The sequence below is a fragment of the Labrus mixtus genome, chromosome 15, assembly GCF_963584025.1.
Source record: "Labrus mixtus chromosome 15, fLabMix1.1, whole genome shotgun sequence".
Taxonomy (NCBI): Eukaryota; Metazoa; Chordata; class Actinopteri; order Labriformes; family Labridae; genus Labrus; species Labrus mixtus.
In genome coordinates, this window is record NC_083626.1 from 8876184 (window position 1) to 8897252 (window position 21069).

General features: G+C 43.6%; 1 protein-coding gene and 1 long non-coding RNA gene across 3 annotated transcripts in view; one reads left to right on the forward strand and one right to left on the reverse strand.

The window, feature by feature from the left end:
* LOC132990359 (uncharacterized) overlaps positions 1–17166 on the forward strand; it is a 65449-nt gene extending 48283 nt beyond the window's left edge. The window contains exon 3 of the long non-coding RNA XR_009676053.1: positions 17023–17166. This is a non-coding gene — a long non-coding RNA (uncharacterized LOC132990359). The remainder of the gene's footprint in view (positions 1–17022) is intronic.
* The window catches only part of plxnb1a (plexin b1a), a 66634-nt gene that overhangs the window by 40338 nt on the left and 5227 nt on the right, over positions 1–21069 (reverse strand). The gene's annotated exons all lie outside the window — the stretch shown is intronic.

Genomic DNA, 21069 nt, shown 5'->3' on the forward strand with positions numbered 1-21069 from the left:
GTCACTCAGGCGTGGTCAATGTTTATTTACAGTCTGTGTTTTTACAACAGCTGTTAATATATGGGGACTGTTAGTTTTGAAAAAGGAGGAGAAGTCTGCATTTCAGACTTCAGAACGACCCAGTTTATCAAGTTAAAAAGGAAAATAGATAAAGTACAGATAAGTACACATGTCAAGCACAATGCCAGCCAACTTGGGTTTTTCTCAACTGATGGTGAGAATGATCATTTCAGGGGATGCCGTACTGCATGTGTGTGTGTGTGCGTGCTAACGTGTATTTATGGACTCCAATAAACCTCTCAGAATGTGGTCTCATCAGTGAACTTTTGCCCCAACCATTCCTATCCGTCTCCCTTTCTCTCTTTGTCTGTGTGTATTAATCACTCACAGAGTCTGCTGTGCGAGTTCATTTATAAAGCTCCTAACGAGCCGTGACAGCCCACTGAACGCCTAAGACCCCATAAAATATGTGGGGTCAGCAGCAACAGGGACAGTGGGGGACTTTGGGCCCGGAGCCATGGAGCACTGCCTTGTATTGTTATGTTCTGGTGAGTTGGCTGGCGTCTCGCTCCCCCCCCCCCCCCCGCCGTGGGCCCCCAGACTGTGCAACAGTAGCATCAGTGGATCACATCCAGAGAGTACAGTAGAGAGAGAGAGAGGACGAGTGTCAGGCAGCCAGCGAGGAGACACAGAACAGGCACCAGCGTTTTCCAGTACACCCTCAGGGTTGATTTAAAAGTCAGGGCTGGAAACAGATAAATGTGTTTGACTAAAGCTCGTAAGACCAATGGCGTTAAGAGAATGCGTTTTGATCTGGTGTTTCTTCTCCATCAGGTTTCAGAAGATGAACAAACCCCAAAGGACCTGGTGATTACAACCAGGACAGATGCTAGATGTTGAAGTCCGGGTTAAAAAACATGTTAAATGGGGCGCTGATGGCCTAGAAGTCAAGACGCAAACCCATGTGGAGAGGCTATTAGGGCTGGACCACATATGGAGTTTTTAAGATATATCGATATATTTTCAAACAAGATATAGGGTAAGACAATATCGTTAATATGGATATAGTTTATGTTGCATTAAAATAACGTTACAGAGGTGCCAGGTCACCTTTTTCTCATCTCAATGATGATGACTGACTGTCTGTCCCTCTAAACCCTGCTCCTCCTCTCTCTCTCTTTTATTGTATTTAAGGAACATTTTTATTTTATAATATTACTTTTTAGATTCACAAACAAGTAGTTTATTTTCCATGTGTTTTCACTGTTAATAAAATACATATCGATATATATCGAGTATCGCCATTCAGCTAATCAATATCAAGATATGAGTTTTGGTCCATATCGAGAGGCATCTCATAAGTGATGATATAGAAGGACATTTCCCCAATGTGTACCCCTATGTTTGTCCTGATTAATGTAGCTGTTACCTCTGAAACACCAAACAGACTCACATTTAACTCCCTGCAAGATACATTAAAACATGGAAATAAATATACACAAAACTAGTGGCTGTTCTGTGGAAACCAACAAAGTAAGGTAAGATAAGATATACTTTATGGTCCCCAAAGGGACATTTTTCTTGGACTTGCAAGAGTAGCAAGAGAGTAGTAGGTTGGTTGGGTTGCTCGGGTTACGATTACCTTCGGCACTCGACCTGCGGCCTTGTGACCTTTCAATCCATCCCTCGCTCTCGTGTGATATTCCTTTTAGATTTTAACAGTTCAACTACCAGCATATCGAAGAAAACACTCAATGATGCTCCTCCAATTCAACCAGTTCCTCATCTGACCTTAAACTGACCTTTTGACCAGTTTGAATGATGTGGTTGAAACGATGTCGATAGGACTGGAAACACAAACAAGGTAGTCAGCGAGAATGTTTTCAGGCCCAGCAGAGGGCAGGCGCTCATGGGAAAACTTTTTTTATGAACGTCGAATCATGACGTTTACAAAACCCAACTGTCACTTTGGACACAAAGAGATCTATGTGTAACCAAAGGTCCGCTTTTGTTGAGACCAAATCCAACAAACAGGCGGTCAGAAACCTCGGGGTCACTTCAAATCTACATGAACATCCAGTCAGTTCATCCACATACAGTGTTGTGACTGGTTGCTTGTCCCTTCTTAGGTGGTTAGATCAGTAAAAGCACTAATATTATGAGAGGCAGATGTACACATGCTTGGCTTGGCTCCATTTCCGTCGCCTTGGTTGGGGTCAATAGCCATCTCCCCCCCCCCCTCAGTTCACATGCAGACACAGAGGGTCTCTCTGTGGGCCCCTCGGGTGGGCTGAAGGGGCTCTCTGTGTGCTGATGGAGGGAATAGTGTCCCTTTCACGGATCTCTGACCGAGTGGCTGCTCTGAACGGACACAGGATAAAAGACACTTCCCTTGGAGAGAGAGAGTCAACACACACATCTACAGAAGTGCGGAGACACAACACACTTTTACCACACACACACACACACACACACACACACACACACACACACACACTCCTTTAGCCTGGTTTATGACAGGATCTTTTCAGCCTGCAGACAGTAACGCTCTCCCTGGGAAAAGCAGGTGTTAGCTTAGCTGATTGGTACAACATGGCACGCGCAACCAGAGATCCACTGTAAGACTGATGGACTTTGATCCTTTATAAGAATGTATTATAGATATTTCATAATCTCTTTTTCAAATATGATCCATCGTTCAACAAACCATTTCATTTTTACAAAAAAGATTAACTCTAAGAGCCAAAGACTACACATGATACAACTGTAACTTTATCAACATGCTAATTCCTTTTTTTATGGCATCCCAAACTCTTCAACATTCAACAATTAGACACCAAACAGAAGGGCTGCTCCATTATAGAAAAAAATCACATTTGTTTGGTAGGCGGATTAAAGGCACCCCCCACACGGCCGTTTTGGACGCCCCTCGGTTTGCCAGATATGAGAGCAGTTATCAGGTCAAACCAACAGGTGTTGCAGCGATGGAAGCAGGCAAGAGAAGTGGTTCAGATAGAAGTGATTGTACTCGACCTAAAAAGCCTCTGCATGTTTCTAATAAGCTCCACGAGCAGAAACGTGCTCAAACTAGGATCAATATTGGAGATGCTTTTGAAAAATGGAGAGAGGTTAGAACACAGAAAGGTTTACAGACCCATGCAGAGCTGGATAAACACTGAAGTTTCAGTGTCCACCACATGGCAACCTGAGTGAACATCGACTCTAGAGAGGGGGGGGGGGGGGGGGAGACAGCTCTCTACAATGTTTTGAATTTGGACTGCAGTACCCATTTTAAACACTAGGTGTCAGAGTTCCATACTGCTCCTTCAACTTTCATTTGGTATTCCATAGATTAGTAAAACACTTGATGGACGTTTTATTTGGAGGAGAGATTTGAATAATCAGTCACAACTTGTTCAACTTGTTCCTCTGAGCCGTTGACCTTTTGACCTCGACTAGCTGACAGAAAGGAGAGGCCGGTGCTGTCATTGAAATATGACAGACTGGAACTGATGGAGCTGTAACTCTTCAGTTTAACATTCAACAGGCACGAGGATCAAAGAGCAGTCCAAGAGGAAGCAGGGGGGGGCGGGGCTTAATCAGACTGCGAGAGAATGGAAATGATTGACAATAGCAGCTGAGGCCTAATTTAACTTCTTAACCCGCCTCGCTCCACGGCTGTGGGACCCAAGTGGCCCTGCAGTGCAGTAAAATATGGCCAAAGTATGTTTGTTGTAAAAACCTAAAATGCACGTTTGAATATAGTTTGATGGGCATATATGGTCCTCACAGCCCAAGACACCTCAAATAGTACACTGTGAACCAAAACTAAAATAAGAACAAGGAGAAATAAGTGAGTGGATGGTGGTTTGTGTGCTTTTATTTTAGTATCTGTGAGTGTGTGCTTGTAAGAAAGAAGCATGCTAAGTGGCTGGTGGTCAGATCTTTAGACAGAGCCTCTGCTGACAGAGTTTGAACACAACAGTGCAGAAAGCAGCCAAAAAACTCCCGCCACAATTACAGACCTCAGTCCTCTGGGCTCCCGTATGAGAGCCAGCCGGTCGGCCACACGGAATAAAAGCGTGAGAAAAAACCGAGAGACATGGATGAGCAAGCAAAAAAAGTATAACTTGCACTAAAGGTTGGGCGATGTGTACCAAAATGATGTGAACTGGACGGACTGGGATGGACAGTGTTATCGTTGTTGTGGAGTGTGGATCGGGGAAAGTGGTGCACTTTTGTTTTCTGGCCTTGTCATTGTACACACTGCAGTCATGCAGGAGGAAGAGCATGACGGACTGTACAACTTTCCAAACAGAGCCTCAAAATGAAGACAAACTGCAAGATGAGCGAAAAAAAGACGACAGAAGCAGTGCATGCATCACGAGGCCGGACAGCCTGAGGCAGAGCGGCAGCACAACTAAACTCTGCACCAGAAATAAACTGTCAATAAATCAAACTCAATGACTTAACCAGGCAGCATCAATATTAACAACATTCATTGTGGGGCATAACACACACTTTAACATTATCTATGTGTGGGGCATAACACACACTTTAACATTATCTATGGCCTGGTGATTATAACCAGTAAAGATAATGAAGTGCAGGTTAAAAATCATGTTAAATGGGGCCCAGCAGTTAAGAAGCACCCCGTGTGCAGAGGCTGTAGTCCTACAAGCGGGCAGCCCGGGTTAAAGTCCGACCTGCAGATCCTTTCCCTGCAGATGTCATTCCCCATCTATCCTTTATTTTCTACTCTATCCATTGTCCTGTCGAAATAAAGGAAAAAGCCTAAAAATAAATCTTAATGGCAGACTGTGTGGAGGCTTCAAGCTGCATCAAATTCAAGGAATCTATCCTTTTGATTTTAAGAAATCTTTCTGTTGTAAGGAAAAAAGGATTGACAGTCATTGGCATTTAGTCTAAAAGACAAAGAAAGCTCCCAAAGCTTGTCTGTGGCGAGTTTGCGGTCTTGAGTTTAGCCCGGCCATATGCCAGAGCGAGGCATCACGTCATCGAGGACGCGCTGGTATGGTCATTGTGTGGCAGAATGCTAAGGAGGTGGCAGTGGGACGTGCATGCGTATTCATTTGTTTGCGAATGGTTCTGCATACATTACCACCTACTGCTTGTACAGCCACATGTCCACTCCGAGTCACACACACACACACACACACACACACACACACACACACACACACACACACACACACACACACACACACACACACACACACACACACACACACACACACACACACACACACACACACACACACACACGGCCACCTCCTCTTTCACAGCACTCAATAGCCTGAGAAAGCCCTTTGTCGTCCCCCGTTGTCGTGACGACGTGCCCGGGTCGAGTGAATAGAGAGTGGAGGTCTAGCTCTAGCAGACTGTGGGCATTTTAATCAGCTTGTCACACTGTCTGTGGTCTCACAAAACTTGTGCTCTCCTCTGTCCCGTCCTTTATACGCCCAGAGATGCTGCTTCACTTCTTTTTTTTTTCTTTCTTTCTCTTCAAAATCATTTCATGATTCAGGGAGCCCTGGGAAACATCAAGTATGATTTTCTGCTCTTTTATTGAATTACAGAGTAGACAATGCAAGGGGAAAAAAATGCCATATCCAGCCACAAAACCCATGAGCCAGAAACGGTTTTATTGCTAATATGCCTGGTCTGAGGGTTAGAAAATCTGGCCTGTATCTGCCCATCCTCTACTTTAATACGTTTTGTGGTTATGAAATAATGCAGTGTGTCTTCTGCAAAGCCAAGAATAAGCCTCAAGAAACCCTCCATCTATTCCCAGAGGAGCTTATTGCTGGAACTTTGGAGCAAGGATCCGACAACATGATTTGTTTTATTCATGAATGAGTTTGCAGCTCGTGACCCCCCCCCCCCCCCCCCCTGCAAACCTTTGACTCATAACATGCTAAGTGGAGCCAGTCCTGCGACCTCCCTCCGTCTCACCCTTCTCAACAAATCCTCTCGCCTGTCTCTCCGTCTCTGGCCCTCGCGCCTGGTATCTCAGGCGCCTATGTGGATGCCACGCATATTCTAAATGTTTAGTCAGGGATTCTCTGCGGCTGTTGTCCCTGCAAGACTGCTGGTGATAAACCCTGCAGCCTTGTATCATTACGTCTTTCCTTAGCAGGGAAAATAAACTGTGGAGGTTAGCGCAGATCGTGTATCTCTTTAGAGCTATGTTGAAATACGATCTCTCTCCACTGCATTTGCTACGGTCCATTTCTTAAAATAATATAAAAAGTACAAACACAACCATACTCAAGCCTCTTAATTTGAAGGTGTACTTCCTTACGCAGCAGTTGACTGACATTTGAGCGTTGACATCCTGCTGGAGAAAAACTCTCAGATATCGGTTCTTATAAAGTTTTTTAAACTATGAACTTTGAACTGTTAGGTCTAAAAGATGTGTGGTTGATCATTTAAGACTTCAGAGTATCTTGAAAATGTTTGACAAATGAACAACTTTGAGTCCGTGTGGACAGCTCACACGAAGAAAACCTGAACCAGCAGATTGGTCCCAGACTTGTTTCTGACCGTTTACAACAACAAAAACTCAGGAGGAGCCATAGTGCTGTTAAGCTAGCAAGCTAGCCTGATACAATTCAACTCAATATCTCTATATCAAAAAATGATGTTTTTAAAGACACCTCACTACTTCTGAACACATACTTAACCTGCTTGAGAAAATGTTAGCCAGTGCATACATCTGGCAGCATTGCTTGTAAATACCATCACTATTGTTTTCTGGAATAAAATGTCCACAACATGTTACCCTATTACAGACATCAAGATTATTACCAGCCAATTAAAAGTCAGGAAACTTCAGCATTTCACCCCCCATCGGATGGATCAACACAGCACTCCTGCTGCCATTATATGAAATCATGTTCATAACTTAATACAGAACATCGAGTCAGGAACCTGCAGTCTGTAGAGAAATAACTTTAGCTGTTGTAACATACTGCAAAGGAAATTAGTTTTATGTATTTGAAGCCATGCTTACTTCTTCTTGCAATCCACAGAGTACAGAGATGACCTGAGCCTTAGGTGGGTCAGTCCTACTAAGACAAGAACTGCTTTGAAATGACAATGTACTTGTGTAAAACCTTTTTAAGTTGTGTCTGATTATGTGTCAGCTCTTAAATAAAGGAACATTTTCATTATCAACCACGACGACTATGAAACAAAATGACTCTTGCTGTTTTTGTCAGCATCTGTGGGCATTGTTATTAGGGGCTACCTGCCTGTTAACAACAGCAGAAACATCACAGGCCTTCGTTATTTTACCAGCACGGCTGAACACCTCAGTGTGCATGCATGCAAAGACGTGTTTCATCTGCAGCCAGGGCACCCATGCAGACATAATCCAACTGAATCCCCAAAAAGGGACCTGTGACAAGCGTTCCTAATTCACATTTCACTCTGGATTGCACTCCACTGTTCTACAGGGTTTCAGCTCATTGGGTAGCTAGTGGTGGGCACTTCCTGGCCCCAGTGTGGTCCTTACACACGGTAGAACTGGCTGGTTAAACACCTTGAACTGCATCCAACAGGGGACGTGTCGTTTGGGGATATAAGTTCACAAGTGGAGTGGAAAACCTCATGAAGAAATCACTGTCTGATGTCATGTTCATTTCTGAGAAATGATGAGTAAATCAAGCTTTGATGAATCAGCATGGAGCTTGTAGCAGGGTTTGCTGCACTGCTGGGATCAACTGGTGATTAACCAGTGAAAAGAGGTGTTGAACACTACCATATCCTCCAGTCATGATCTGTTGATAGGCTCTGATTTCCTTTTTCTTGCATTTAAACTTCAGCTCATTTAGCTGCCAAACTGGTGGAGGGCGGGCAGGTGGGCGGGATATCCTGGCCTTCTGTCAACAAGCTGTGTGACGGACAGCTTCATTACAGAGAAAATGGACGCCCCTTGGAGACACGCCTTAACCCCCCCCCCCCACACAAACACACACACACACGCACTCTCTGGCTTCCTGGGATTGGGAGAGTGGACAATCTGAGCAGGTCTTTTAGAGTGGGAGGTCTTCAGTTGTCAAAACCTTAATAGACTGTGCTCTCTCCATCTTGCTACACGTATGTGAGAGTCGGACGTTGGTACAATGAGCACACGCACACACTCGCACAGGATCCCCTCCTCTCAGACGTTATCTGAATGTCTGGCAGAAAATCAAAGATGATTGATGATTGGAGGCTGGGTGTGTTGACGGTCTGAGGTGTGTGATTGTGATCTGGGACAAAGGAATCATTGCTGAAGGTTAAGCATATGATAAAACCCTCAGGAAAGCAGGGAGAGGATTCCAGATGCCATTAATCACCAGATTGCTCTTTTCAGTCCCCTGTCATGTCTTTCTATTAATAACCGACAATGCAGAAGAGGAAACGTGCTGTCATAATATTAACTGTGGTAAAACCCACAGTGAGGTCCCGCTAACACCGTAAAGTTGCCCAATGGAGATCATTGTTTGAATTACCCTGTTTTAAATATCCAAATCTAAAACTTTCTTTTCACAGGCTTGTGTTCCTGTTATCATGTTGTTGCTGATGACGTTGTTACTTCTTGTTAACTTTGACGAGTAACGAGGCGCCGGTAGCCTAGTAGTTGTGTCGTGCATCCCATGTACGGATGCTATAGTCCTTGTCGCAGTGGGTTCGGATCCGACCTTAGCCCTTTGCTGCATGTCGTCCCCCCACTCTCTACTCCCAATGTTTCCTGTCTCTCTTCAGCTGTCCTATCCAATAAAGGCAAACATGAAGAAAAAAAACACCAACTGGCCACCATTTGCATAAACATTTTCAATTATGATTATAATCATAAATGCCAGAACATTCAATCTTTTTTGCAACAAATACCTCTTGCTTCTGTTTTTTGCATCATTGTGTTGAAGTCGTTACCCTGCGTTATGTGCCAGGTAAACATGGTGAAAATGAATGGGCAGGCGGGTTACTTCTCCAAGAAATGACATCACAACAGGCAAAGCATGTTGCCTGTTAATAAGCATATATCCAACTGTATTCATATGCAGATGACACCATCGAAAACCTTTGAATTCTGCTTAACAGTACAAGAGGCATTGTGGTTGTGATGATACCAGGATTTCAAACTAAAACTAGTAACAAACAAACATTAACGATACCCGTTTCTATTCAATGTCAGCAATGATAGATATCTTATATTTTGGGTGATTTCTTCTTTCTAATAACTGAAGATTGCACGCATATGTTTCCAAACGTTTTTGGCAATTTAGACAGTGTCTTAAGTTTTCCCCAAAAGTGGGGTTAAGATTCATTTGAAAATACACTGTCTCAGTTATCATTCACAGATAACTGAACCGACCCTTGTGTGAATTTCTTTCTTTCTCTTGTGGCATACTTTATTATCATATTTTATTGACATCCATTAACGTTTAATTTAGGTTTTTGCAGATTCCGGGAATATGAAGCATTTGAAAATACTCAGAGAACGGACATCGCAATAAGTAAATGTACCCATGTTGGCAGTTGTCCAATTTTATGTCAGAGTTGAAAGGGTTAAAGCGCAATTAAATACGATGGAGCTCCATACACAATATGCTGTATTATTATAAGCTGGCCTAGCTGCACCGCCGACTGCGTGTCCAAGAGGGTGTGAGGCTACAAATCAGCACATCTAGACAAATGCCAACCAAACTGCACCAGGACTCTTTGAGAGGTCTTTGTTCGAGGAGGGGCACGGGCACGGACCCAACACTAATATGGCTAATGGCTTAGGGAACCCCACCGTTTCTTTAATTGAAGCTGGCTCTCCAACGTCCAGCGGAGAGGTAGAGAAGAGAGCGAGATAAGAAACAGCAAAGGAGAGGGAGAGACTGGAGAGAGGGTAACGAGGGACTCTGATCTTAAAAAGAAAGGAGGGGCTGTGAGGGGGGCTGCAGAAGGTGTGTGTGTGTGGTTGGGAGGGTGGGAGGTGGGGGGTGTAGCCAATCGGGATTTCCCCTGAGCTCTCAGGACACCTGGGATCATCAATGATTGATCAAACTCGAGGGTTTAAGCGAGGGAGAGACGGGTAAAAAAAAAAAAAGCTGGTAAAAAAAAGGCTGGGGCTGAGGGGGCATGAAGTACAAAGGAGTGTGCAAGTGTGTGTGAATGTGTAAATGTGTGTGTGTGTGTGTCTGGGTGGGTGTGATAATGAGTAAGAAAAAGAAAAAGGTAGAAAAGGGGGAAAGCAAATTCTTAAAACCGATGGGAGAGAACTGCAGAGAAAAACATCAAAATGTACCAAAATGAAATCTCTGGACAAAAGGCAGCTGTGGAAGCAAACAGAGCGATCAAAGCTGAATCTGTGTGGAGACCCTGCTGCTGCCTGCCCACATGGTCGTGGCTGTGCTCACACCAGCGAAAGACAAACAGAATCCTAAACTGGTCTCCACTGGCTGGAACATTCTTCCTATAAACACACACCATTATACTCACAGCACAGCATATTCCAATCTATGACATCTTGCAAAAAGTTCACCACATTTTTTTGGTGCAGAATCGAACAAAATGTCTGATGTGTTGTCATCCCAGTTTGTCAAATACTGATGCTTTGTCATGCTCCCCTTTAGCGTCTCGTACAGCAAATCAGATATTTGCTGTAACTTACTGTAGTTCCCAATGGTGTCATTTATATTCCTTTCTGACAAGAAAGACACTGTTTGGAATTAAAGACCCCATTAACCTTCCTTCAACCAACCCAAAGGAAGTACATTAGAATTGCATGTTTATGGACCTTCAAATGCTGCATGTCTCTGTATTGCACTTAAGGACTCACTGATTGAAACATTGGGCCAGTGTGCATCACATTTAGGTCTGGTCATTGTAACTATAACAAGGGGGCTTAAAAGCTCTGTGAACCCGATTCTCCTGGGTGAAACTTCTGCAATTTTATGACCCCATACTTCACCTTAGACCACCATCCATTCTTATTAGTTAGTTTGAGCACGTTTCTGCTCGTGGAGCTTATTAGAAACATGTAGAGGCTTTTTAGGTCGGGTACAATCCAAGGGGTGTCCAAAATGGCCATGTGGGGGTGGCTATAAACAGACTAACAGAGCATTCAGGAGCAGAATCTAAAGTTAGAAGGAGGACATACTGGCTGCTGCATTGTTGTCAGAGAAGCCAGCACTTCAACATAGCATGTTTCCTTAATGTCTGATCATATAGTAAGCTCACTTTATCATTTCAGTCAGTAGATATCTTACATATTGCTCCTTAAATTATTGGAAAAACAAAACTGAGAGGGTGTGGATGTAGAAAAAAAAAGATGTAGAAAGTAAATTTGGTGAAGAAGTTGACTCTTGTTTGATTCTTGTGTTTACGTTTTTTTAAAGAAGAGAGGGAATATTGACTGGCATTGATTTGGACCTAATTGTCGTCTTATTGCCGACCAGCCTGTTCGCTGCTTTGTTTCTACGCTTGAGCCTTGCTCAAAGTGAAACATGTTTTGGGTTTTCCGGCTTTTGGGTGAAGCAGATTGGCTCCGAGGGTTGCCTGGCATTGTGGCTGAATCTTTGAATAAAGACTTGAATCCACTCCCTCTGTCAGGACTGCTGCTTAGAAATGCATTATTAATGAGAATAGTCTGACTGATGCTGGGATTAATTACAGTAGCTTTGAAAGCAGTCCCGACCCGCAAACCCCCCTCCTCCATTTTTTTTTCTTCTTTTTGCCCAACAAACCCAAGGCGACATTATTTTTCTTTCATTTAAGCCTCAAATTAAACCGTGTGAGTGGATTGCAGGAGCTCTGATACTGAAACAAACATTAATGCCTGGTTGAATTATTTACACCCCTTCACTCTATAAAGTGAGCCCTGAGCTGTTTTTCCACATTTAGCAGAGCAACAGTTGCACTGTGGTGTCATCACCTGCTCGGTCACACAGAGAAAAGCTAAAAGGCTTCTTTCTCGCCTATTTGCATCCTCTTTTGTCAATGGATTCGCTTACAAGTGCAGCTGGCTAATGCAGAAGAACAGCATGGGCAAAAGACCATGAGTTCCTGTTTAGAGCTTCATGGATCTATTAGGGATGCAACAAACACAGTCAGCCTACGTTTCCAAATATATCTTGGTTATTTGGTCACGCTTTTTGGTCAGTTCAATTCTGAAGGTCTGGACTTTGAAGTGTTTTTTTTTTGGTATTCCATTCATATTGGAGTTTTAGGCAAATTTTACTTGCCAAACTCGGTAAGTATTAGTAGAGTGAGTAGAGTCGCACAGCTCGTCAATGTCACACTTGGCACAGGCAGCCAATCAAATCAAGGCGGGCCTTACTACTTCACCACTTTCTTCCCAACGAAGAAGAAGAAGAAGAACTACTCTCATGGCAAAAATGACAAACCAAGATGATATTAGTGGTGTTCACGTACGAGGAGCTTAATAATTCAAGAGATGGTGGTATTCACCATACTGGTTCCCTTTTTTTCAGTATATCATGACATGAACCCAATTATTTATAATAAGATTTAGAACCCACTAAATCGCCCCGTCACAACCTCAGTTCATTTAGCTCAAAGCTGAAACTCAAACATCCCAATACCACTGATTTGAAAGATGGTGGTGTTTCCTCACACTGCAGCCTCTCCTCAATGCTCGCCATGTTAAAGTAATGTGTGTAATCTGACACAAAGTTTTGAGTTTCCTGACCCCAGCATATGGACTCACAGCCTGACACAAACAGAGCCAATTTAGAGATAAATACAATTATATTGCGAATTGTTGCATCCCTTGTATCTATAAAGCAATATCATGACATTTGAGGACACCAGTCAAACTGCACAATGCTCTAAATCATGTGCTCATGAAAGTCTCAGTTCCCCTTCACACATTGTTCAGCTTTATTGTTATAGAAGCTTCATGTGTAATTACTTTTATATCCTAAAATCAATGTCACACCTGAAACGGGGACTTTAACTTTCTGTGCAACAAAGAGCCAATCAAGTGAAATAATCTGCAATCAGGACCGTTGTGCAATCACAAACCACTCACCCTTAATTAGGCCTCCCACCTTAACAATGACTGCCTATGAATACACACAGAATGTGAACTACTGGTTATATCCAGGGATTCACTAGGTTACATTTTCACCTCTAATATGCCATTCATTTCAAACTCCAGTTTTTAAACATGACCGAGGGACATGACCAGTTTTCATGCCTTCTTTTAAAGAAATGTCCTCTACAACACAGAGACAAAATAAACAAACAGAACCTGCATGTAAAACAAGTTATATTTATGTTAATGCCACTTTTATAGAAGGTGCACGCTTCCTCCAAAACTATCTGAGTGTGTAGTGCTCTGAATGCTTAATATCTCACATCATGTGAAAATTGAAATTCAGGTAAAATGAGACAAAATCAGGAAAAGTACATTTTAGAAAATAAAAAGTACATTTTAGGAAGGGATTAAAAAGAGATATTTGACCGTTCTCTATCGAATATTGTACGCTCAAAACTACAGCGACATGCTGCTTTAGGGAAAGTCCACTATAGATATTAAACTGTATATTTTGGATTGATTTTTAAGATTTACATTTTCAGTAGGAGTTTAATTGATTGAGGGCAGTCAGGACGTTTTGAGACGGACTAAGGAATTGTTGGTTTTGGTCAAACCAGAACAACAGCCTCGACCTTGAAGTAGCACGCTGCTACTTTTTTTTTTGCATCCATGCATGCAAATTTCTAAACCCACATTCATCTTGTTGTCATACAGCTGACATGACAGAGGTGCAATTTTTCTCGCTAATCTTGCAGAAACCAACGCACTCAACAATGGCCGACGACCGGGGCGATCACCATGTGAATGTGGCAGATCCTCCATCCTCCTCATTCATCAATCCAACACACACAAAATGCTCATTTTCACTCACCCCCGGGTTGTTGTTGGTTTCAATTAGTGGACCAAACATCTGACACGGGGGCCACAGGAGCCTGTATTGATTGGCTGAAGCTATAGAAATGAATGTGTCAAGGGCAACTGGGGTCAAACTGTGGACCCCCAGAAAAAGAAAAGATGCAGAGAATGACAGGAGGGAGGGACGTAGGGAGGGGAGGGGAGGGGAGGTGAGGCAGACTGACATGGGCTATCGAGACATGCCTCTGGAAGACGAGGGGGAGAGCAAGATCCATTTAGATGGGACACAAAGACGTGGTCTGTGTGGAGGAGGATAACCTACTCTGTGAAAAGAAGTCGGAAATGTAAAGAAGGATCATTTCTGTGCAGAGTAAAAGCTTTAAAATAAACTCTAAAATATGGCCGGGAAAGTCAAGGGTTTGTGTGTGTGCATGTGTGTGTGTGTGTGTGAGAGCCTGGTAGGGGTGATTCGGCAGCTGGACAAACAGACTTGATCCCACTACTGTTCAGCTAATGGAGTCCTCTGAAAATCTGGGGCTCACACACACACACACACACACACACACACACACACACACACACACTCACAAACAGTAACAACACGACTTCTGGTCTGTTTCTCATATTGCTCTCGGCCACTTTCATGATGTGAAGTTGTAATAATAAGCCTGGCGGGTAGCTTTAGGGCTGAACCTGGTGGGAGGTATCATTTGTGTTGACCCAGAACAACACGGGGGAGGGGGGGGGGTGTGAAGGGGGGGACACCTGGAGATCTTAAGCAGCTACCATCTGTCTGTAACCGAAAGTCTGTATGACAATGAACTTGGAAGAAACAGCTTCGCTAGCTTGGCTCTGTCCAAGGGTCACAAAACTTAGCAGCTTACTCGCTAACATTTTGTTTGGGTGTGTCAATCATTTAGCTTCAGAGGTGCTGGTAGCTGCTGTTTGTATATACTACATTTGGTCAGTCATCAATCGCAGTAAAGCTGAACACACACAACAGACGATTTTCATTCTCAACTGATTTTTAAAATGTGGGAGACCACCGACATAAGGACAGCTTCAACCGATTTTTAACATTATCGTCCTCCAAACGCACACACTGGACCATTCAGCCAGACTGTAAGACCACAAACATGGCGACTCCGCAGACACGAGGGCTCACAGAAACTCCTGTGATCAAATATGACGTCAGAAGAAACACAAATATGGAGGACGATCAACGTCGTCAGCTGGCTGTCCTGGCTTTCATTCTGTTTTGCAGCGATACAAAACACAAAAAGAGCACAGGTGAAATCCTGACTGAGAAGACGGTGTAAGCACATCGTAAAGGAGCAAATTGGGCCTGAAACTGTTCAATGTGTAGCCGACCCAAGAGAAACTAAACTGTGGAAAACACATTATCTGAAATGTAAAAGTGGACAGAGACACGTTAAATTAATGCCTGAAACTGAAGCAAATCTGTGATTGACTGTGCTTTCTCTTTTCATCCTTATTTTACTCTCAGCCCTTTTTTTAGTCTCTGATTTGTTTTGTATTTGAATGTTTCTGCAGTCCGACTAAGCTAAGCTAACTGGCTGCTGCCTGTAGCTTTGAAAAGACATGAGCGCTACTGAATAGGGATTTTTTGAAAGTGTGTTTGTGTGTTGCAATGAAAATGTTTTTTTCAAGTGGTATAGACCTTTTGAAGTTTGTTCAGCAGAACTTGCTCCAACACTAAAACAAGCAAACACATCAATTTATATGACTTCTGACTTGAGTTTAAAAAGCTGATCTCGTATGCAGCCTATTATCTTAAAAGGTACGAGAGCCGCAAGATGAAGAAGAACAGTTTTAGAGAGATTTTATGAATCTGTGATACCCGTCCTCACAGAACTATGATTGAAGCAGGTGTTGATATGAATCATATTTTTAAGTTGTGAAAATAATCTGACAAAAAAAAAAGGTTTCGCTTGCATTCCTGAGGGCTTCCTGAATTCTGTTTCATTTCCTTCAGAGAGCAGAGAAATCTGTTATTTTTCCCAGCAGCCTTCAGGTGATGCCTTCAGGTGATGTTGAACGGTGACTGTGAAAGGGAACGACCCGATGTGAGTGACACCAGGACACACAACACGAGGCTGTCGCACACTCAGGACCGTAATGATGTGGTTAATGTGTTTGTGTCTGTTCCTCCTGTTCTCTCACTGTGTGGTCAGCTGTGCTGTAACCACTGAAACTCGATCTTCCCCGTCTACATCCACACACACACTGTACTCTGTTTGGTTAGCCCCCCCCCCCCCCCCCCCCCAGACTGCTCGACCCCTCCTCCTGCTCCATCCCGACCGCCAGCTAACACTGTTTTGATTGATGTAAGAATGTATGCATAAGATTTCATGTCACACAAAGTCTTTGTTAATATCAATCAGAAGCTGTAAAAGGCAACGCCCTCTCTCCTAAACCATCGATGTGACAATGGAAAAACTCGCTCATAAACACCTTGATGAGGAGAAAATGAAGAAAACCTCAGAGAAGGGAAATAAACCTCCCTCTGGGGCAATACAATCTAACTCTATGTGCATTAATGGCTCACTTTCTTGAAACAGGAAACAAGATGTCTGCTGTCTTCAAGCGAATGAAGTCTGTAGCTCCAGAGATAAAGACCCATACAACTCATACACCAAGTTTATTGGTCCAATTTCTTCTTCTTCAGCTGACAAGTCCAAAAAGGCAAAAAACAAGGCATGCATTTCTTGAAATCAGTATCGATATCGGCCGATACCGATGTTAAACCGATGCATCTGTGCATCCCTAATAATTAGTCCAAAAACAAAATCTGCCATTGGGTCAGGCATAATTAAAAGGTCACATATTCTCCTCCTCTAACAAGTTTCTATAAGTCTCATGATCAACCCTGTATTTGATCATGTCTATAAACCCCTCTATTTCAGCCCTGCTCAGAACAGGCTGTTTCTGTGTCTGTACCTTTAAATATGTAAATGAGCTGTGTCTGACCACGCCCCCTCTCTGGAAGGGCTTGGGTGTCTCTGTGCTTTCTCGCTCCATGTCCTATTGTTTACGGTGAGAAGGCAGACTCAGAGGGCAGAACAAACACCTAGCTGTGGGAGTGTCACCCACCTGGGGGAGGGGCTACTGCCCTTTGTGATGTCATGAAGGAAAAATCTCCAAACAGCCTGTTTGAGCACACATTTTCTGAAAAGTGGAGCAGGAAAAAGATGCAGAGGATGGACTTTTCTCATCATTGGGGGGTTTGTAGAACGTCCATTAGTCTCAAGAAGCTGCATAAAAACATCTTTACTTATTATTTTGAGAAAACCATTTAGAAAGGCTTGTACTGTAAATGGCCAGTCTTTAACTACCGCCCTTTCCTTCAGTGGAGAGATGAAGAAATCCAGCTTGAAAAGCATTTCCACTGGGCTTCTGGGTTACTGATGTCAATAATCATGGCTTCATTATAATAAGCAGCCTTGTTTTCAGTCTGGATTACAGAAAGGAGGCAGACTGTTGGACGTCGTGGTCAAACCGGTCAAACAATCTAAATGATTTCCTCTTCTTTCTGCTGCAGCTGCTGCATTCGGAGCAAACACACAGAAATCAGAGGTTTCTGTTCAACTCTGCCCACGAGCCAAGGTTAATAAATTATACCGTTGAGCACGGAGCAGTTTGCATCTCTGCTCCTCTCCTCGTCCTATAAAACAGTGAGCGAGCAGCCACTCTCGAAGGCTCGGTATAGTCTGTCACAAAAGGCATATATCTGTCAGTTCCTGCCAGCCGGAGAACGGAGTAATTTAAAGCCACTTTTCAGGTTCGATACCGACCTTCCGGATGAATCTCACACAGGGTGAGATCAGCGTTTCCTGTCGAGCTGCTGTTTAACAGTCAGTGGAGGACCAGCGTTAGCAGCTTCACTTGGAAATAAAGCATCTTACACAGCACGCTTTATAAAAAGACTGCCAACTAGAGTTTGTAGGCAGAGTTTTGAAGAGCTGTACGCAGACACACCGATGCACGGTGCTCACAGTGATGTAGGCAGTGGGGATTCTAGAGTCTGTTGGGGCCCTAGACTCTCTTTTCCAGCATTCAGCAGGGCAGCAAGAGTGAATGCTGTCAAATGGGGTCCCCTTAGGGAGGTTTCCAACCATCATTGCAAAAGATTCACATTTTTTGGCGCTGCTTTGGGGCTCCAGACCATTCGGGGGCCTTGCCTGTTCCCATGCAGCGCCTCTGGAGGTAGCGTTACTGACTGACCTGTCAATGTTTTGCTCAGGTGCTTCAGTATTTCATCAGCTCGTCCTGTGGGTAGTCACTTTGTCACCAAGCTTATAACGACCTCAAACAGACCAGCAGAAGGTTGTTGAAGTTGTTTAACGATAGATTGAAAACAGGAGATTTGTTTGTGCCCATGAGCAATATCAGTGTTTTATTTCTAGGTACTCTAAAGATGTTTGTCCATGAGATATGTTAATGATTTATGTTGGTTCTTTCATCCAGTAGTTTGATAGGCCCAATGCAGTTCATAGGCATCCAATGACCTAACAAAAAGAACCCAGATGTTGGTTCACTTGTAATGCTTTTAAACCAGCCAGTGGCTTTATCTGCTGCGGACAGCGAGCGGACTTCATACTGGGAGGCTGGCAAACATGCCTGGGAGGTATTACGGTTTAATCTTCAACCTTATTACTTTCACTCAGCTTTTCATTAATCGGCGGGGGAGGGCTTGAGAGGATTTGACTTCCACCGACATCCCAACATCAAAACATTGAAGTGAGCTTTTTCCAGAAGTGTAAACATGAAGAGAGTTTTCTTAATGAAGAAAACCTCTGATTAGAAATGAGCAAAAGTAGATTCAATCAATGACATCGTGTTATAGAAGTCACTGAGTCTTGTAGTGAATGTCATAGAGCTGGAGTTACATTCGTTAAAGGTTTTTTCAGCACAAGAAGAAATTAAAATAAATCACTGCATATCGTTCACAAAGCCAACAGCAAAAATACGGCTTTTTCTAAGTTGATCACAATTTGTGCTTAAAGAAAGAATGTGCGACTTTTTGATCCAGTAGATGTCGCCCCTTGAGCACCAGCATGAAACCAAAACAAACTTCTGTTCGGCCACGCCTCCTCCATACTGAAGCCTCCGCTCTCCTCCAGAGACACACCTCCAACCCCTCTCCACTCGCCTTCATATGAAGGAGTTACCAATGAGAACGCAACATAATTAAACAACATTAAGCACAAGCAGGGGACAAAATTGTCCTTGCCTCGAGCTGCATTGTTGTGTTAGCAGGCTAATAGTAGCGCTACCTAGTTAGCTCGTAGCTTCATATTGCATGTAAATTGACACAGAATGAACGTGATCTAAAAACTCTTACTAACATCCAAATAATCAGTGAGTATGTTCTTCTTCTTCTCTAGTTCTTGACTAAAACAGCTTTTATACACAAGGGGAGGAGCCGGCCGTCCCGTCCATGTAAACACATCTCTGACAACAACACAGCCAGCGGGACTCGAGCTTCTCACTCATTGTAGACAGTCATGACTCAGAGACACATTTACACAGGATAGACTTGATTTATGGTTTATTTATGTGTAAAATGTGGGACATTCTTCCTTTAAATCAAACAAAAGTAAACGCAGACACCATGGTTTGGAAATAATCGATGGGCTAATTAACAGTCCTGGACAGATGTGGCCCTGCAAAGAAGGATTCCTTTCAGTCCATCTCATCTCTTGAGTAGCCTGAGGGGATTTAACCCGTCCAATCTATGGGGATCTAAACTGACACCCTGACAATCCCCTTCACTCGATGCTGATAAACCTGAGGATCAGATTAACCCTCTGTACTACAAGTGAGCGCCTGCAGACAAGAAGAAGAGAAAAGCTGACTTAGCAGTTTCCTCTGAGCACAAACAAGTAAATTCTAAACCCGATTGGCAGACAAATAGAGCATTTGAGTTGCGTTTGTTTAATCAATCAATTCCCAGACTGTTATCTTGACAATTGTGCAAATGATATTGATGTCTTATTGACCACGGCTGATTCCCAGTCTGTGTTGCAGAAGTAATTAATTCAAGTCTGATACTTGAAAGCCAACAGGGAAAGAAATGTCAATAAATATAGTCAGTGGGAAAGTCACTTCAGGATTATGTTTCAGGGCATTTAAGACAGTTGTCAGAACGTCCCAGTCCACGGCCCACAGCAGAGAGAACCGCAGACACATGTGGATGCATTTCTTCAAGAAGGGGAATGCTCCACCTGTGAGTCGGGCAGATCGCTCGCATAACTCTTCAGGGTCCAAAGGCAACTGTCCAGGGGGGCTGCGTCTGGGTGTCAGGGCAACAGTGAGGAGGGGACGGGGTTTATGTTTCTGGCAACTGGGCCAACATATGTAACTGTTCAGCAGTCGCGGCATGAAGGGCTTCAACATAGACAGAAGTGTTGGTCATTTTGTTATCACCCAACAAATCATCACAATCACTCAGGTCAAGGTCACCAGTGTATCATGTGCAAGTCTGACGTTGAGCTGCAAAATATGAGAAAAAGACATGATGTGCGATTCAATGTTCTTCCTCTTCCGTCCACATCCAACAATCCAAATAACAACTAGAGACAGCAGAGTGGAGTCGGAGTTTAGGGACGACCGGATGTATATCTGTACTCACATGCAGATTATGTTTACAGGGATTAATGGAAAGCTACATTTTAAGTCTGGCTGATGATTTCATGGGTTGCCTTCTGGCCGACTGCGTTCAGCCATCGCTTTGAGCATGCAACAACTGAAGCATCCTCGATGTGATGCAATAATGCTGCTCAAGCCACAAGCAGAAACCAGAGCCAAACATATCTAATGAAACATCGCAGCCTCAAAATGAACAAGATCAACTTGATACTCCAGTTCTATGTTGCAGTGAATTACCCTGTTTCACTGAAGCAAAATCTGACCATCTTCTGAACCTCATGTGGACAGTGCCTGTGGCAGCGATATGGGAAAGGGCAGCTGGGGGGGGGGGGGTTAAGGTTTTTGTCTGGAGGCTGGGCTCAGGGTCTCCAGGGAGCTGGGTAAGACGACCGGATCTGTGACTGAGGCCAAGTGCTGGTGGCATGGCACAAACACAAGTGTCCCGCGTGGCTGAGGGGGCTGCTTCAGAACAATCACAC